The sequence below is a fragment of the Diceros bicornis genome, chromosome 8 (genome assembly GCF_020826845.1).
Source record: "Diceros bicornis minor isolate mBicDic1 chromosome 8, mDicBic1.mat.cur, whole genome shotgun sequence".
NCBI classification, from domain to species: Eukaryota; Metazoa; Chordata; class Mammalia; order Perissodactyla; family Rhinocerotidae; genus Diceros; species Diceros bicornis.
The window spans coordinates 71,725,281-71,745,239 of NC_080747.1; positions in this window are offsets into that span (position 1 = coordinate 71,725,281).

Below are 19,959 nucleotides of genomic sequence, written 5' to 3' on the forward strand. Positions count from 1 at the left end.
GTGTTGAAATTTTTTTTTAAAAAAGATCACTGATCATTAATGGTATGTGACTCTAGATTTTAATCTATAAAGTGTTTCTTATAGCCATTTACTACGTATAAGTTTTATAATAAACTTATGATAATTATTACATTACATACATAAAACAGTGTTGAGTGTATGCTTGAGTCCACAGTTCTGCAGCAAGTAGGGTCAGTAGTCTGAAAATACTGACATCAGAAGACAGGACTTCATTACATTTTATTTATTTATTTTTATTATTTTTTATTTTATTTTTTTTCCAACTTCACTGAAGGATAATTGACAAATATAATTGTATATATTAAAAATAGACAACCTGATGATTTTATATATATATATATATATAGTGGAACAATTACCAAGATCAAGGTAATTAACATATCTATCACCTCACATAATTAAATTTTTTTGTGTGTGGTGAGAAAGCTTAAGATCACCTCTCAGCAACTTTCAAGTATACAATACCATATTATTAACTATAGTCACCATGCTGCACAATATATCCTCAGAACTTATTCTTCTCATAAATGAAAGTTTGTACCCTTTGACCTACATCTCTCCATTTCCCTCTTCCCCAGCCCCTGGCAACCTCCATTCTATTCTGTTTCTATGAAATTGGCTTTTTTTTTAGATTCTCCGTCTAGCTTATTTCACTTAGCATAATGCCCTCCACATTCATCTATGTTGTCCCAAATGGTAGGATTTCCTTCCTTTTTATGGATGAATAATATTCCACTGTGAACGCATTTTCTTTATCCATTCATCCATCAAAGGACACTTAGGTTGTGTCTATGTCTTGACTATTGTGAATAATGCTGCAATGAATATGAGAGCGCAGATATCTCTTCAAGATAGTGATTTCAATTCCTTCAGATATACCCAGGACTAGGATTGCTAGATCATAAGGTAGTTCTATTTTTATTTTTTATTTATTTATTTTTTTGTGTGAGGAAGACAAGCCCTGAGCTAACATCCGATGCCAATCCTCCTCTTTTTGCTGAGGAAGATTGGCCTGGGCTAACATCGGTGCCCATCTTCCTCTACTTTATATGGGATGCCACCACAGCATGGCTTGACAAGCGGTGTGTCAGGGAGCGCCCAGGATCGGAAACTGCGAACCCAGGGCCGCCAAAGTGGAGTGTGCGCCCTTAACTGCTGCACTACCGGGCCAGCCCTGGTAGCTTTATTTTTAATTTTTTGAAGAACCACTGTATTGTTTCCCATAATGGCTGTACTGATTCCCACAACAGTGTATAAAGGTTGCCTTTTCTTCACATCCTTGCTAACACTTGTTATCTCTTGTCTTTTTGATAATAGTCATCCTAACAGGTCTGAAGTGATATCTTATTGTGATTTTGATTTGCATTTCTCTGATGATTAGTGAAGTTGGGCATCTTTTCATGTACCTGTTGACCATTTGTATGTTTTCTTTGGAAAAATGTTTACTCAAGTCCTTTGCCTATTTTTAAATTGGATTATTTGCTTTTTTGCTATTGAGTTGTATAAGTTTTTATCTATTTTGGATATTAAACCCTTATCAGATATGTAGTTTGCAAATATTTTCTCCTATTCTGTTGGTTGCCTTTTCAATTTATTTATTGTTTCCTTTGCTGTGCGGGAAAAGAAGCTACAAGCTCTTCTTATGATGTAGTCCCCCTTGTTTATTTTAGCTTTTGTTGCCTGTGCTTTTGGGGTCTTATCCAAGAAATCATTGCCAAGACTGATGTCAAGGAGCTTACCCCTATGTTTTCTTCTGGGAGTTTTATGATTTCAGGTCTTACATTTAAGTCTTTAATCCATTTCAAGTTAATTTTTGTGAGAGGTGTAAGATAGGGGTCTGGTTTCATTCTTTTGCATGTGGATATCCAGTTTTCCTAGCATCATTTATTGAAGAGACTGTCCTTTCCCCATTGTATGTTCTTGGTGCTTTTGTCAAAAATTTGTTGATCATATACGTGTGAGTTTATTTCTGGGCTCTCTGTTCTATTCTACTGGTCTATGTGCCTGTTTTTATACCAGTACCATACTGTTTTGATTACTATACCTTTGTAATATAGTTTGAAATCAGGAAATGTGATGCCTCCAGCTTCTTTCTCAAGATTGCTTTGGCTATTGGCGTCTTCTGTGGTTCCATACAAATTTTAGGATTGCTTGTTCTATTTTTGTGAAAAACGCCATTGGAATTTTGATAGAGATTTCATTGAATATGTTGATTGCTTTGCGGAGTATGGACATTTTAACAATATTGATTCTTTCAATCCATGAGCACAGAATATCTTTCCATTTATTTGTATCTTCTTTAATTTCTTTCATCAATGTCTTATACTTTTCAGTGTACAGGTCTTTCACCTCCTCGGTTAAATTTATTCTCCAGCATTTTATTATTTTTAATGCTACCGTAAATGATATACTTTGTCTGATATTAATATAACCATTCCAGCCTTATTATGGTTAGTGTTTCATGGTATATCTTTTTTTCATCTTTTTGCTTTTAACCTACCTATGTCTTTATATTTAAAGAGAATCTCTTGAAAACAGCATATAGTTGGATCTTGCTTCTCTGCCTTTTAGTTGACTGTTCAGTACCTTTACATCTAACATAATTATTGTTATGTTAGGTTTAGGTCTACCACCTTACTATTTGTTTTCTATTGCCCCATTTATCCTTTTTCTTTTTCCATCTTTTCCTGCTTTTTTAATTAAGTATTTCTTTCTTTTTTTTTTTTGGTGAGGAAGATCAGCCCTGAGCTAACATCCGTGCCAGTCCTCTTCTTTTTGCTGAGGAAGACCTGCTCTGAGCTAACATCTATTGGCAATCCTCCTCCTTTTCTTCCCCAAAGCCCCAGCAGATAGTTGTATGTCATAGTTGCACATCCTTCTAGTTGCTGTATGTGGGACACGGCCTCAGCATGGCCGGAGAAGCGGTGAGTCGGTGTGCACCCGGGATCTGCACCCGGGCTGCCAGTAGTGGAGCGCGCACACCCAACAGCTAAGTGATGGGGCTGGCCCCCTAAGTGAGTATTTCTTAGAATTACATTTCATCTCCTCTTTTGGCTTATTATCTCTTTATTTCTTTAGTGGATCCTATAGGGATTACAATATACATCCTTAACCTATTACAGTACACCTTGAATTGGTAGTACAACACTTCACATGTAATGTAAAAACCATATATAAGTGAACTTCCATTTATCGTCTCCTCTCCTTTGTGTTGTCATATATCTTGCTTCTACATGTTATAAATTCCACAGCTCGTTACTAGTTGTGTTTCAAACAGCCAATTGCTTTTTTAAAAAATTAAGGAAATAGAAAAATGTCTAGTGTTCTCTATACAATCACGTAGATTTGAGTTTCTATCTGGTATAATTTCCCCTTAACCTGAATAAGTTTATTTAACAATTCTTGTAGTGCAGGTCATTACTTTTGTTGTCTGAAAATATCTTTATTGAGTTTAAGTTTTTTTGTTTTTTTTTTTGTGAGGAAGATCAACTCTGAGCTAACATCCATGCCAATCCTCCTCTTTTTGCTGAGGAAGACTGGCCCTGGGCTAATATCCGTGCCCATCTTCCTCCACTTTATATGGGACGCCGCCACATCATGGCCTGATAAGCGGTGTGTCAGTGCGCGCCTGGGATCTGAACCCGGGCCGCCAGCAGCAGAGCGCACACACTTAACCGCTATGCCATGGGGCCGGCCCCTGAGTTTAACTTTTGAAGAATAATTTTGCTGGGTTTAAATTGTAAATTCATAGTTTATTTCTTATTTGACATTTTTAAACTGCCATGGCATTGTTTTCTGGCTTGTACCGTTTCTGATGAGAATGCAGTGGTTGTTCTATTGTCACTTTTCTGTGGGTAATATGTCTTTTTCTTCCGGATGTTTTGAAAATTTTACTTTTAATTTGGTTTAAAGCCATTGTACTGTGATATGCCTAGATGTGGTTTTCTTTGTGTTTATCCTGTTTGTGGTTTATTTCTCCATCACGGCCAGAATGAGAACCTGGGATTTTCAAAGCCAGATTTTTAAATATTCAGTTCTTCCTGAGAAGGTGAATAGATGTCCACCAGGACATTAGCTATTTGGTGACGGACCATGTTTTCTGTGGTTTTTTTTTTTTTTCATTTAATTTGGGGATTTCTTTGATTATTATTTCTTTTAATATATTTTTTTCCTGCCGAAATCTCTCTTCTCCTCTGGGACTTCTGTTCCACATGTTAGATGACTTTTTAATACTCCACAAGCCATTGAAGCTCTGTTCATTTTTTTTTGGTCATCTTTTTTCCTTTCTGTGTGTCAGCTTGCATAGTTTCTATTTACCTGTCTTCAAGATCTTTTCTTTTGCAGCATCCAAACTGCTGTTAAGCCCAATTCAGAAAATATTTTAAAATTTCAGATATTTTTTAGTTCTGCAATTTTCCTTTGCTTTCCTCTTTCTCTTTTAGTTTCCATTTATTTGCTGATATCCCCATCTGTTCACTCATCTAGTCATGTTTGTCTTTAGATTTTTGACCATATTTATAAGAGCTGCCTGAAGTCTTTGTCTGCTAGTTCCAACATGTCTGTCATCTCTGGGTCTGTTTCTATTGTCTTTTCCCTCCTATTTTGGTTATATTTTTCTGAATCTACATATGCTGAGTAATTTTTTATTTTCATACTGGACAATAAAATGCTATATTGTTGAGATTCTGGACTTGTCTTCCTATAAAGAATGTCGAGTTTTATTCTGGCAGAGAACTAATTTCCTGGCAGCTCAGAGTGTTTCTCCTGAGGTGTGAGTTTAAGATTTGTTAGAGTGGGTCCAGAGTTTCTCTAATGCCAGGGCGAGTGTAGTCCTACTCCTTAATCCTGACCCTTCTGTGGCCTCAACCCTGGGTTGTTGGCACTCCGCTGTCTCCCAGCTCTGTGTTTTCTCTGGTGTTTCCATTCAGCTCACAGCCCCGAAGTAGCTGCTCTTTACTAGGGCTCTCTGAGTTTGACCATCTGCACACACAGGTACTCAGTCAAAGATTCAAGAGGGCGCTGATGCAGATTCCTAGGGCTCCTCTCCCAAGCTCCCTTATTTCTGGTAGCTTGAGATGCAAATTCCAGCTGCTTCAGTAGTCCCAAACTTTAATCTCTGTTTCGTATGGCTGGCGAGACTACTGCCCTCTGTTTGGGCTCCGTTTCCCTAGGCCACAATTGGACATTGCTCTCAGGGAATAAATCAGAGGGAATGCGGTGTTCGTCTGTGCTTCATGTCTCTCGAGGACCACAGCCCTGAGCTGTCTGTTGACCAAGGCCTAAAAGGAGCTGCTTCATATATTTTTTCCAGTTTCATAGTTGTTAATAATGGGAGAGTAAGTCTAATACTCATATAAGTCTATCCCTTCAAATGTGGCTAGAACCAGAAATTGGGAGTTTCAAAACTCAGCTCTTTTCTTGCTTAGTAAATGACTGAATGTCCTCTAAGACGTTAGTTATTTGGTGACTAGACAATATCTTCCAATCACAAAAACATATATTTATTGAGCTGTTTCTTGTGCCAGGCCTTATACTAAATGCTTACATATATTTTCTCATTTAATCTTGCCAATAAATCAATGAAGTATGGGTATTCCTATTAACTCCATTTTATTTTATTTTATTTTATTATTTTTTATGTAGTTTTCACAACAAACCTGGATACAATTTTCCTTAATGCAAAGGTTAGGAGACTGTGGCTTAAAAAGCTTAAATGACTTAAAAAATAAGATAGTTATAATTTATTAAGCCAAGATTAAAACTGAGATCTGTCAGAACCAGCTGTTCAAAATGTGGTCGATGGAGCAACAGCATTTTGTTTGTTTGTTTTGTTTATTGCAGTAACATTGGTTTGTAACATCATATAAATCTCAGGGGTACGTCATTACATTTCGATTTCTGCATAGATTACATCAAGTTCATCACCCAAAGACTAATTACAACCCATCACCACACACATGTGCCTCATCATCCCTTTCACCCTCCTTCCTCTCCCCTTCCCTTCTGGTAACCACCAATCCAATCTCTGTCTCTATGCAATTGTTTGTTGTTGTTTTTGTCTTCTACTTATGAGTGAGATCATACGGTATTTGACTTTCTCCCTCTGACTTATTTTGCTTAGCGTAATACCCTCGAGGTCTGTCCATGTTGTCACAAATGGCCAGATTTCATCATTTCTTATGGCTGAGTAGTATTCCATTGTGTATATATACCACATCTTCTTTATCCATTTGTCCCTTGATGGGCACCTAGGTTGCTTTCAAATCTTGGCTATTGTGAATAACGCTGCAATGAACACAGGGGTGCATGTATCTTTACGCATTGATGTTTTCATTTCTTTGGATAAATACCCAGCAGTGGAATAGCTGGATCGTATGGTAGTTCTTACTTTTCTGTTCTTAATTATTGAGGAATCTCCATGCTGTTTTCTATAGTGGCTGCACCAGTTTGTATTCCCTTCAGCAGTGTATGAGAGTTCCCTTCTCTCCACCTCCTCTCCAACACTTGTTTCCTGTCTTGTTAATTATAGCCATTCTGACGGGCATGAGGTGATATCTCATTGTCGTTTTGATTTGCATTTCCCTGATAGTTAATGATGTTGAACATCTTTTCTTGTGCCTGTTGGCCATCTGCATATCTTCTTTGGAGAAATGTCTGTTCAGATCTTTTGCCCCTTTTTTAATTGGGTTGTCAGGTTTTTTGTTGTTGAGATGTATCAGTTCTTTATATATTTTGGATATTAACCCCTTATCAGATATATGGTTTGCAAATATCTTTTCCCAATTGTTAGGTTGTCTTTTTGTTTTGTTCCTGGTTTCCTTTGTCTTGCAGAAGCTTTTTAGTTTGACGTAGTGCCATTTGTTTATTTTTTCTACTGTTTCCCTTGCCCAGTCAGACATGGTGCTTGAAAATATGCTGCTAAGACCGATGTTGAAGAGTGTACTGCCTATGTTTTCTTCCAGAAGTTTCATGGTTTCAGGTCTTACATTCAAGTCTTTAATCCATTTTGAGTTAATTTTTGTGTATGATATAAGATAATGGTCTACTTTCATTCTTTCACTTGTGGTTGTCCAGTTTTCCCAACACTATTTATTGAAGAGACTTTCCTTTCTCCATTGTATGTTCTTGGCTCCCTTGTCGAAAATTAGCTGTCCATAGATGTGTGGGTTTATTTCTGGGCTCTCGATTCTGTTCCATTGATCTGTGTGTTTGCTTTTCTGCCAGTACCATACTGTTTTGGTTACTATAGCTTTGTAGTATATTTTGAAATCAAGGAGTGTCATGTCTCCAGCTTTGTTCTTTTTTCTCAGGATTCCTTTGGCTATTCAGGGTCTTTTGTTGTTCCATATAAATTTTAGGATTCTTTGTTCCATTTTTTGAAAATTGTTGTTGGGCCTTTGATAGGGATTGCATTGAATCTATAGATTGCTTTAGGAAGTATGGACATTTTAACTATGTATTAACTCCATTTTAGAGATGAAAAAAATAAAATTTAGAGTGTAATGGAGACTTGCCCAAGAATCCATATCTGATGAATGGTAGAGCCAGGAATTGAACAGTTAATCTAGAGCAAACTCTTGAAAACCATGCTAGCTTGATTATTCAATTCCTAAACAAACTGCTTACATAACTAAAGCTGTTCTTCCAGTGAAAGTTGTTTATTTACTTTCCACAATGGAAAATACAGCAATCTCTCTGGGCTCACTACCTTTGAAAAGCCTGGTGGATGTATGTAATAGTTCCAAAAACATCTTTAATATACCTCCAAATACTCAAGAATGGGGAAACTGAAAGTCCTGCATTTGATTTTTTTTAAAGGAAAATAAATTTATTTCCTTAAATGGGAATAGAAAGGAGGGAAGATCAGTGCTGTTTATTATTTCAAAAAAAAAAAGCAAATATGTATTTTAAAAAATTGTTAGACTCTATTTTTTCCCACACTTTTAGATTTACAGCCAAATTGAGCATAAAATACAGAGAACTCTCAAATATCCCCTCTCGCCACACAAGCAGCCTTCCTCACCATCAACATACCGCGCTGCAGTGGTACATTTGTTACAATCAATGAGCCACCATGGACACATCATCATCACCCAAAGTCCATAGTTTACATTTGGGTTCACTCTTTGTGTTGTACATTTCATGAGTTTTGACAAATGTATAATAACATGTATCTAGCATTACAGTAGCATATTTTTCTAAATTAGTAAGTAAACAAAGACAAGTAGCCCAATGCCTAAGCTCATTGAAGGCTCTCTTTTAATTTATAATAGGAGCATTGTGGGAACTCAATTATTAAGCAAAATAGTAACAGTGACTGCAGTCTTTGACAGAAACGATCAGAAAACAGGAAATTGTGCAGGAACACTAAATATTGAACAGGTTGTCAGTGACACACTATTATTATTTTTATGTACTCTGGCTTCCAGTAACTTTTTCCATTATTAAAAAGGAGCAAGCCAACAGACAATAGGCTTTCTTCACTGCTGGACTCAATGGCTTCTTGTTTTGTCTTGTTATTTCATGCATCTTCCTCCCAAGACTTACTCCTCTGTTATTTTCTATTTCAGTATACACTAGTACCGTTAGCCCCAGCTCCCCATGTTGAAATATTAGAATCACATTTTCCTTCTCCCTCTTTTTTGCCCTCTGCATGTGAATGATTACCAAGTAGTGTGGACTTTGTCTTCAGTCCAGCCCTCTCCCCTCTCTCCTACCACCTTAATTCAGGCCATGAACTGCTCTCACTACTGTAATAGCCAATTAACCACTTTCCTCACCAGTGAACTCTCCTTATTTCTATTCCTTTCCCAGACTAGTGTTAGTGAGAATGTAGGTTCAACTCACTTGACCAGGCCATGAAAAACAGTGGTTTACAAGACAGAAGATTATTTCTGTTTCACATAAATTCCTGGCTGGTATGGGAACTCCAATCTGCAAAATTCCCAGAGGTCTGGAATCCTTCTGTCCTGTGGATCTACAACCCCTGGGTTTTCCTCATTTGCATCATGTGAGAGGGCTCACTACCTTGCCCAGACTCTAATTTGTGGGAAGGGAAGAGCACACCCTTGTTCTTTAAAGGCATGAGCCATAAGCAGCACACATTACTCTACTCAAATTCCAGAGCTTAGTCAGATGCCCACACTGGGCTATGATGGGGGCTGGGCTATGGACTTTATTCTGGGTGCCCATGGATCTAGCTACACTCAGGAGTTCTATTACTATAAGAGAAAGGAGGAGAAGAGATATTAGACACAATTAGCCATCTCTGCCACGACACTCCTGCTAATTAATGGATATAAATCTTAGTCTACAGACTCAGTAAAATATTACATGTTACTCTTCATTTAAATTACATGCCAAGCCTCCATCTGGTTGCGCTTGTGGAAAATTCAACCTCACTCATTCTTAGCATCCACTTCCCTGACCGGATTTGTACCAAGTGTTTAGGGTCTCATGTAGTCCCAAAGCTTGGGGGGACCTCCGATTGTCAGTCATGAGGCCACACTAGTTTCTGCTAAGATTGTGGCCCCAGCATGTAGGGATCCTTCAGTTTGATGGTCTGCTGCGCCCTCCTTGACTCTCCTGCATGCAGTATCCAATGAAGCTGGAGCCCCAAACCCAGGATCCCGTATCGCAGGTGCAACATATGGCCACTTATTCTGTACTGCTCTCAAACCATCAGCCTCACTCTAGTTCTCCAATCTGGGAGAGAAATTTCTTTTTAGCCTGGGAAAATCTCTCTCTCGCTCTCTGTCCCATTTTCTAAGAGGCACTTTTCCCAAACCCTATCCTCTCAGTGATTTTAAGATTTTGAAAACAAAAGCCGGGAAGCCATGCCCCAAGCCTTCCTCAAGGCAAGGAAGACGTGCACCTTTAATCTACCTGAATAGGGGAAGAGAAAACGAGAAACTGTGTGTGAAAACGTGAATTAATAACTAAAAGAAAAATCTCACTAGAGTTATTTTCCTAAAATCAACACGGGTCATGTTCCTTCTCTGATTATAATTCTCCATTGTCTCCCCACTCCGTCTCCACAACAGCTATGTCCTAGCGACCATCCTCATCCCCCCTCACTCAACATCACAGCTCCTCAGCAGGGGGACATGCCTCTTGCAGTGTGAATTCAAGATGCGTTTACAGACTCATCTCATACAAGGGTGAAACTTCCCTATTTTGCCTTGACTCATTTTTGTGCCTTTTACACTTTTGATTCCCTCAGCTTGATACCTCCTACATAGCCTGCTTCCCAACCTTTCATCACGAAAATTCCTGCCCACTGTTTAAGACTAGCTAAAGTGCTGTTTCCTCTCGGAAGCTTCCCCTAGCATCCCAGGCATCTTGGGGGTACTTCTTAGGTACCTGAGCCTCTACAGTGCATGCATGCAGAGTGGAGGGCTCTCAGGAACTAAGACCCCCATTCTAGACCCCCACTGTCCTTTGGTCTAAGCTTCATTTAGAATACACATTGTTAAATGTCTGTTTCATGTACCAGATTGTGATTCCCTCCAGGGCAAGATATCTTATTCCCAGATCTATACTTGCTTAACAACATACTTGGCATGTGAAAGGTGCTCAAAGATGCTGTGTTAGATTCCTACAGCTGCTGTAACAAATCACCACAACAACAGAAATTTATTTTCTCATAGTTCTAGAGGCCAGAAGTCCAAAATCAAGGCATTCCCTCTGAAGACTCTAGGGGCGAATACTTGCTGGCCTCTTCCAGCTTCTGGTGGCTCCTAGAGTTCTTGGGCTTGTGTCTGCATCACTCTAGTCTCTGCCTCCATGTTCACATGGCCGTCTCCTCTTCTCTCTCCTCGCGCCTTCTCTTCTGTCTCTTATGAGGACGCTTGTCCTTGGATTTAGGCCCACTCAGGTAATCCAGGATGATCTGTAGAGAACTTTTTCCAATTAAGGCCATATTCACAGGTTCTGGGTGGATATATCTTTTTTGTGGAGGTCTGGGGGGAACAATTCCACCCACTAAAAATGTTTTTTAAAATTAATGAGTAAATGAATGAGAGGAAAACAATGAATTCTATACACGTGCTTGCATGCGCAAAAGATGAAGATAAATACTGCTTTGTTTTTTACATCTTTATTTGTTACCTTTTATTTGGAAGTTCACTTTGCAGATAATCCATCATTATTGTTGCTCTACGCACGTTGACAGAACTGTTATGTGAAATAATTCAGCAATGAAAAAAGAAAGTGGTTAAATGAGAAGACACAATTAGGAAATCTATGCAGTCACTCTAACTATACTGCTTTCCTTTCTGACATTACTTATTTTTCAAAAAAGTATGCTTTAAAAATCTATTTCGCATGTGGCTGTCTTTCTCTCTCCTAGAGTAAGACATAAATTGAGAGGCTACTACACAAATAGAACAAGGGTTTCAAATAGGCATTTCTACATGTAGTCACCTTACTTTCGGTCCCTCAAAACAAAGTCCACTTTAAGAAACAGGGCTGGAGACTGACAGCCGTTTCTCTTTGTGGAGAGTTATATTTGTATATTTTCACAAACAGAACAGGTTGGGAAGTTACAGACCTAGAAAAATATAATAAAAAGATCCAGCATCATTTTCTGTTTGGTTTTAATATAGTCATTTTCTCCTTCCACTTTCAGTGACTGAAAGATTTAATTTGAGTAATGCCACAGGAATGTGGTTTCAAGGAGGAAAAATGTTCAAATATCCACCTCCCTGTTCCTCACTTTAAAAAAAAGAATAATTTGCTACAATATATATTGTAAGACTTTTGGGACGTTTCCTTCTTTCTGCTGGCATTTGTGTCCTTTCTTATTTAAATAAATAAATATAAAATATATTGACATTTAAATAAGGTTCCCCAAGGAGGACTGTAAGCAAAATAAAATTTTTCTTTTGACATATTTTAAAACAATAGCACCACCAAATTTTGTTATGAAAATAATTTTAAAATTTAATATGTTTTAGCTTCTTTTTGTCCATCAATTTATTTTTTTCAATATAATTATCTCCTCAGAATGCATATTGAATTTTTTCTGAGAAGCTCATGGACCTTTATAAATAGCAAATTGAAAACATGGGGCACTGAACTCCAAGCATTTATTTTGGGGAGACATGGGCAGCGGGGGCATTGGCATGCTACAGTCGGTTCCTAAGAAGGCAGCAGTCTGGGGGAAGGAGGTGTATGTGATTGCCACAGGGAGACTCCCTCTATTCCATTCTGAGCAGCAGTGATGGGCCTCAAATCACCTTCTCTCCTCAAAGTTGTACATCGTCCCTGTATATAACAGTCCCTCTTCTTTTTTCTTCAAGTCTGCCCTGGTTCTTCTTTTAAACTCAAGGATCACAACAGGTCTGCTGCCGCTCCTTCCCCTAGGGCTCATGGCACACATGTCACCAGCTGATCACAACATTCTTTATTGCTGAGCCTACATTTGGTCTCGAACACAAGGCTTCAGGCAACCATTTGTTCACTCAGAAATTGTTCAAGAGACAAAAATGTTGCCATTCTTGTCCTAATTTGTGAGATGGGATCCTTAGAGCCTGCCTAGCTCTTGTCAAACTCCTTCCCCAAAGAGGCTGTATCTTGCTTCCTGTCTTCCTGCTAAGAATCACAGTGCCACCACCTGTCTGGCCTTGAGTAGTCCCTGCTGCCTGGATTTCCCTATACTCTCGCCTGCTTGCCGGGTTGGAGTCCCTGGGATAGAGGCCTGCCTGGATCAGGTCTGAGATGACCGCCTCCTTTAACTACTGTACCCTGGATTCCATTGTTGGGGTAAGACCCTGTGTTTGTATGCCTTTTTGCTGCTCCTAAACTCCCTGTCCTGACTTCCACTATACTCCCAGTGACTGGGATTCCTGTGATCCAGACACATTTTGTTCCAAGAGGATTCCTGCCTCCAAACCCAAATATCAGTCCCAGTTGTATTCTTTACTATATGCATTTTTGTTAGGATTAAACACGGTAATTCTTGTGAGGCATTTAGCGTGGTTCCTTGTACATAATAAGCACTCAATAAATATGAGCTGCTGTAAATTCTGTTAGCATCATAATCATCATCATTTCTATCAGGATCTCCATCTCAATTCCAGAAAGGCTTCTTCTGAAACAATTAGGAACATGCTTCAAGTCTCAGAGACCCTCTGGCCATGAATGGACCCAGCAACAACCATTCCTAACAAGTATTCAAATTGGAGCCTGCAGCAAATAATAATCATAGCTGCCATTTACTGAGCTCTTTCTGTGTGCCGAGCCCTTTGCACAGATTCTCTTACTGAATCCCCCCAGCAACCCAGCTGGGTGGGAATTAAAACTCCCACTCTATTGATGAGAAAGTAGAGGACTGGAGAAGCCCACGCCCAACAAAAAGAACAGATAGTGAAATTGAAATCAAACCCAGCCCTTCTTAACTCAAAACCCATTCTTTTGCCCCTGCACAGGTTACTTCTCCACAAACAGCCTGCGTCCTGGAAGCAGAGCTTGATTTCCAGGATTCCATCTAATCAGATCTCGTCTTGTGGCCTGTGTATGTCCTGCTCAGGCTTACATTAGGTAATTCCTGAAACTTTCCTCTTACAACCCACCTTTTGATTCCTTTCTTCTCCTCTTCTAGTCTGTCAGCCAGACTCCTAGTCCTGGTTGTTCTTAGCCACTTGTTTCCATGGTTTGACATGATCATCGTTAAAGATCTAAGTCAGGTTTAAATCCTCCAGTTGGCCTTCTTAGACTATTCCAGTGCGTATTCCAGCTATTTCACTCCCTCCTCCAAATTCCTTTTACTCTCCTGTTACTGTGCATCCGTTGCCACACAATTGTTATTCTTAATTATTCCCTAATTGTTTCAAGTACTCATTCATTCATTCATTCATTTATTCAACTACTTTATGTTTGAGTACATATTGTAAACCAGATACCGAGTTTGGCGATGTATATGGAGACAGGTAGATAAACGAACTATTTGAAATGCCTTAAGGTAATTCTAGCAGGACAAATAAGAAATATACACAAATGTCTGCAGCACAGTGTTAAATAAAAAGAGCACAGTGAGAAACAGAGCTAAAGGAATTCAGACAAGGGAAGAATCACTTCTACCTAGAAGGGAACGAGGAAGAGATAATGATTCCATTGAACTGAGGTAGAAGATTTTGAGAGGAGGCATTGAAAGAAAGGGCATTCTAACTGGTAGGCACTGTCTGAACACGGGTACGGAGCTTGGTGAGGGCACTGTCAAGGGATAACAAGTAGCTGTGGTTTGACTGGAATTTAGAGCGTATCAAGGGGAGTTGTGGGGATAGGGTACCTGGTGGAGGCCCTTACATACTGTGGGAGGTGTAATGATGGCATTGGGTAGGTAAGAGAGGGATCATGAGAGGTTTTTGAAATGATATCATCAGAACTGTGTTTTGTATCCCTCCCTCCAATTACACAGCAAGTCCGTTGAAGTTTTAAATCATGTTTTTATACTTCTTTCACATTTGCTCAGATCTTAGCACAAACCTGGACACAAAAGAGTATTTAATAAATAGCCAAATGACTGATAAGAAGCAAATTATTTATGATAGTTCTGTTATATGTTCTGCTATTGATCAACTTTTACGTTTATTGGAATTTTTTTTTAATTGCAAAGTATGGAGTCTAATTAGATGGAATGATATTTAAGGAAAATAGCCCTTTGCCTCTGAATCAGCATTGATCTAAAGATAATATCACAGGTGTTAACTTCATCTTCAAAAATATTTATTAAAAGACGAGAAGCTCTAGATGAACCATGTATAAAAATGTGACTTTAATATTTATTATATTAACCTCATTTTTTTTCCATTATGGCTTTTAAAATTTTGTGTTTACAGAAATATTTTCCTCAAATCTTATCAAGTACTTGGAAAATCTTTTCTTAAATAGCCAATTTTATTTTCTTTAAAAAATGTGATTCAGTTATTTCACACACTCACTTTTAATGCCATAAAAAAAGATATCATATTTTTACACAGCCAAATTATCAGAATGGGCATTTTGTATAGGACCAGAAAGTCCAGGAAAACCAATGATTCACACACTCTGAACTCTTGGCGCAAATGACTGTAGAAGTATCCAAGCTATTCAAAGACCCTGAAAACAAACATGTGAAAAAGCCCTCTTCTATTTCCTCCCAGGATTCCCTCACCCAAGGCCAAGAAAGAGGAGCTGAAAGACAGAAAAGTTTTGGGTATTAGTTCCCTCAAACAAGTTTCTTTGTCAAAGGCACTTTTGCTTTAGTGGGAAGGATCCTTTAATTGCAGATTTTGTGGAGAAGTGAATGGTGCAGAGGTCATTTATTTGCTCTGTGATCCTATGTGTCAGCCTCTGCTCCCTCTGGTGGAGAGGTAGAACTCGAGGGGAAATGCTCCCCCCCACTGTAGAAGGGGGTGGTGTGTTTGTATAACTTTTCTCACCTAAAGTAAAAATGTGCCTTTCTTGGACTAAATTCCTTACTACTGGTCAGTTGTAAAATATGCTTTAGGTCCAATGAATTTCCACCCAGATAATACTTTAGAAGTAACAAGTAATTATAGAGATGTTTGGAACATTTATTTATAACTATGGAACTTTTCTTAGTAAAAACTCAAAGTTCCCTCAGGGCAGTGTGATGGGTGTTTGGATCTACTCTATTGGCCAGCAAGATTTTGCAGGTTGTGCTATTTGCAAATATATTCTTTTTTAGGAAGGAACTATGAGTTTATTTTTAAAATGTCATCAATATTTCTTGCTTCTCGTTTGTCTCACTATCCCTGTTGATTGTACAGGAGAGTACTGTGTTCACAGAGAGTTTTCTCTACTTGAGAAATTGTTTGGTCTGCTCTTTTGGAAAAATAATATCACAGAGTGTCCAATACAGATATTAACATTGGCGACATCTAGTCCTGTAGCAATGCAGGGTCAGAAGAGATTTGTTTGAGCTGAGCTCATTGCATAAAAGACTATTTAGCTTTTTTCTATGCTCAGGAAAAACTATAGTTGCAAAGTGAGTCAACATCCCGCAGCATCCCACGATGTATCAAGCCAGGATGTTATATTTTCTTTCTCATATGTGGTAGTATTGTCTATAGTGTCTTCCTTCTTTCTAAATCTGCTCTTCCCAGACAGCATTGGTCTAGAAGTTGTTTGTACTGAGTGGTTTTGAGGGGATGTTAAGAATAGCAAGTACAAGTACATTATTATTATTTTCAGCCCTCTCTTCAAAAAAAATGCCACGCATTGTACGCATTTACTTTTATGAAGTAAAAATGGTAATTCCCGGTATAAGCACACTGTGGAGGATGGGAAACAGATGCTTTGGTCAGACTCAGGGACTGACTATAACAACACGGAAACACAAAAGCACAAGAAAGCAGTTGTATGACACTCTGACTTTAAGGAGCTGATTGACCAGAGGGCATGTACACATCTTGTTTCAACAATGTTTTGCTAACACAAGATTGGCCAGATTTCCTACCACTGTCCAGAGCCAAGGAACATTTTATTTATCCTGTCCATCAGTTTTGACTCTATACTTTGGTGGGGAGATTGGGGTCACAGGGAGGTACTCCTTCATTTAGATAGAGAAAAGCAAAGTCTTGAAAGAATGACTGAATAATAACCAAATTGTGAGATCACAAATTTGTTGCAAATATGGAAAAATCTCTTTAAAGTTTTCATAGTGTGGAAATGACAGGTGTCTTAGGATGATCACCCCAGAAGCAGATCTTGAGAAAAGGATTTGAGTGCAAGTAGCTTATTAGGAGGTGATCACAGAAAGCGGGGGTTCCTGGGAGGGTGGGAAATTGAGATGGAAAAGGGAAGGGAGCCAATAATAAAGGATATGTTACTGAGCAACGTTCTGATGCAGGTAACTGGGCTCAGTTCCTCTGAGGAACTCTGGGAAACAGTGTAGGATGCTCTGAGTTGTCCAACCCGAGGAAGAGGGAAGCTGAGAGATTTATCTGAGAGCTTTCATCCTTCACTGTCTGATGACCGCCTTCGGGACATTAACTCTCCAGTTCTTCTGGCTTGCCCTGAGCAATGCTCTTGCAGCCCAAAAGAGCTTCCAGGGAGACAGTAGCATTGCCTTTCACTTGTTCGGGAATCAGAGGAGTTACAGGTTATGAGCAGACAGTGCTGCTGCAAAATGCTAATAACTTTACCCAAAGAACACAAAAAAGCAAATAGATAGGGGTCGGCCCGGTGGCATGGTGGTTAAGTCCGCATGTTCCACTTTGGTGGTACAGGGCTCTCAGGTTTGGATCCTGGGCTCAGACCTACACACCACTTATCAAGCCATGCTATGGGAGGCGTCCCACATGTAAAGTAGAGGAAGATGGGCACAGACGTTAGCCCAGGGCTAATCTTCCTCAGCAAAAAGAGGGGCACTGGCAATGGATGTTAGTTCAGGGCTAATCCTTCTCACCAAAAAACAAAGGAAAGCAAATAGATATATTGATATAAATGAATAAATTGAAATTTTGTTGAGGGATGTTATATTTACACTGTTTCAACATACCTTTTCACAAAATACTTATTAATTACAAAGGGAAAAAGAGTAAATTTACAGTGAAGAAGCCTGGCAAATCACCTGAATTGAGTGATCAAAGTTAACATGATCAGTCATGAGAGAAATTAAAACCATATGCCACCTGAGAGATGCAATGAGAACACAGAATCACTTCTAGGATATCGCTGCCAGGGAAGCATGATCTGACTCTGATGCTGAAGGAACATCAGACGAACTCCACGTGAACGACATTCTATAATGTGTAACCTGCTCTGCAACCTTTAAAAAGTGTCAAGGTCATGAAAGTCAAGGAAAGACTGAAGAACTGTTCCAGATTGAAGGTGCCTAAAGAGATATGACAACTAAATGTAACGTGATTCTGGACTATATACTCTTTCTAAAAAGGACATTATTGGGATGACTGGAAAACTTGAATGGATTCTGGGGGTTAGAGGTAGTGATATGTCAATGTTCATTTCCTAATATTGATGGTATATTGTGGTTACATAGGAGAGAGTCCCTGTTAGTAGGAATTACACACCAAAGTATTCAAGGTATTCAAGCAACTTACTCTCAAATGGTTCAGGATAAAACAGTCTTTCCTGTACCATTCTTGTAACTTTTATGCAAGTCTGAGATTGTTTCCAATAATTTTTTTAAGTAAATGATTAAAGAACCAAGGCTCAATTATGTAGAATTTACCCACTCCTCTTTCCTTTTAAAAGGCCTCTCCTTGATGGTGGGTAGTTCCCTATAGAGCATCATTGCACCATTAGGTAAGGACCATAGAGCCAAGTCAGGCACTAGGTACCAGAGCTCTGCTGAAATCTAGTCTGACTGTGCAGCTTTTTCACTTTGAATAGCTACAAGAGAATTCCTGAGGTAACTATTCATGCTGAGAATGAATTCCCTTACCAAGTGTCCATCTATAACAGGTGAGATATTTCAGGCCTATTCTTAAAACAGGTTGGAAGAAGGAAAAGTAGAGATTGTGAGGGACACTATGGCAGATTCCGGAATTTATAGGTGCAAGAATTTCTGTCAACATCTTTTGTTAATAAATAAAAATTGTCTGTCTATACTGAGGATATTAGTATGTGAAAGGGGTTCTTAATACAGCTAACAACATTTAGAAATTCCCTAATTTTATTATAGAAATGATGGTTGTGTCAGTGCCTAGCAGGACCCTCCTTTGCATAGATGTGTTACAGTTGAGCCAGATAGAGCAAGAAAGCAACAAGTACATTGTATTCCGTGAATATGGTGAGAAATAACTCTACGTGTTTCCCAAATGTTGGAACACAAATTCAAATCGGTGGTTTCTGAGGAGAATGGAATTTTGAGCAAATCTTTAAGATCCTTCTTGTCTCTGCCAATTAAGTGGGTTTTTTTGTATACCTCATTAGAGTGCTTTAAAATTAATTTCTCCTACTGAATTGATAGAGACCTCTATTTGTTTATTTTTAAATTCATTAAATAGGTATTTGTGAATTACCATGTCTGTCTGCTACCACTATTCTAAACACATTATAAGAAGCTACACCACTATTGAATGGACCAGTTACATGGAGGGTGAATCTATGTAAGATTCCTCTACCTTTTCTGACAACATTGACTACAACATCACTACTACAACTCAACAACTGGGTACATATTATCTTGTCTACTTAGCATCTTTTCTCTAAGAATCATCCCCTACGTGCCTCTCTCCATTCACATGATTGCTGTCCCATTCTTGCACTGTGACCCTAGGTCATGGCTGATTGGTTTATTGAGAGTCATGTGACCCTAGCTGTCTCTTCATCAGCAGCTGCAAGAGTAAAAGAGAGGTAAACTTATAAAACTCAAAGCTGTCACTGGCTTTTTTTTTTGTGGAAGATTAGCCCTGAGCTAACATCTGTTGCCAATCCTCCTCTTTTTAGCTGAGGAAGGTTGGCCCTGGGCTAACATCCGGGCCCATCTTCCTCTACTTTATATGGGACGCCGCCACAGCATGGCCTTTGATAAGCGGTGCATCGGTGCGCACCCGGGATCTGGGCCCGCGAGCCTGGGGCCGCTGAAGAGAACGTGCGAACTTAACCACTATGCTACTAGGCCGGCCTTTTTTTTTGAAATACAGATTGGAAAACAGAAAGCTGGGATGCAGAGAGAAAGAGAGATGAAGCTGACCTACAGAGATGGAGACCTACAGAGAAAAGAGAGATGGACAGAATTTTCACAATTTTGAGTTCCTGGTTTTGGTTTGTTCCTAAAGCCCAGTTGCATTTCTGTTTTTGAGTTTTATCAGTTATCCTGATATCCTTCCAGTAAATTTCTCATTTTCTGCTTAAGCTAGCTAGATTTGGTTCACTTACTTGCAACTAAAAAGTGCTAATTAGAAATTGCTATAAAAGAAATGGGGTGCTGCAAAAGACAGACCCTACCATGTGGATCTTGATGAG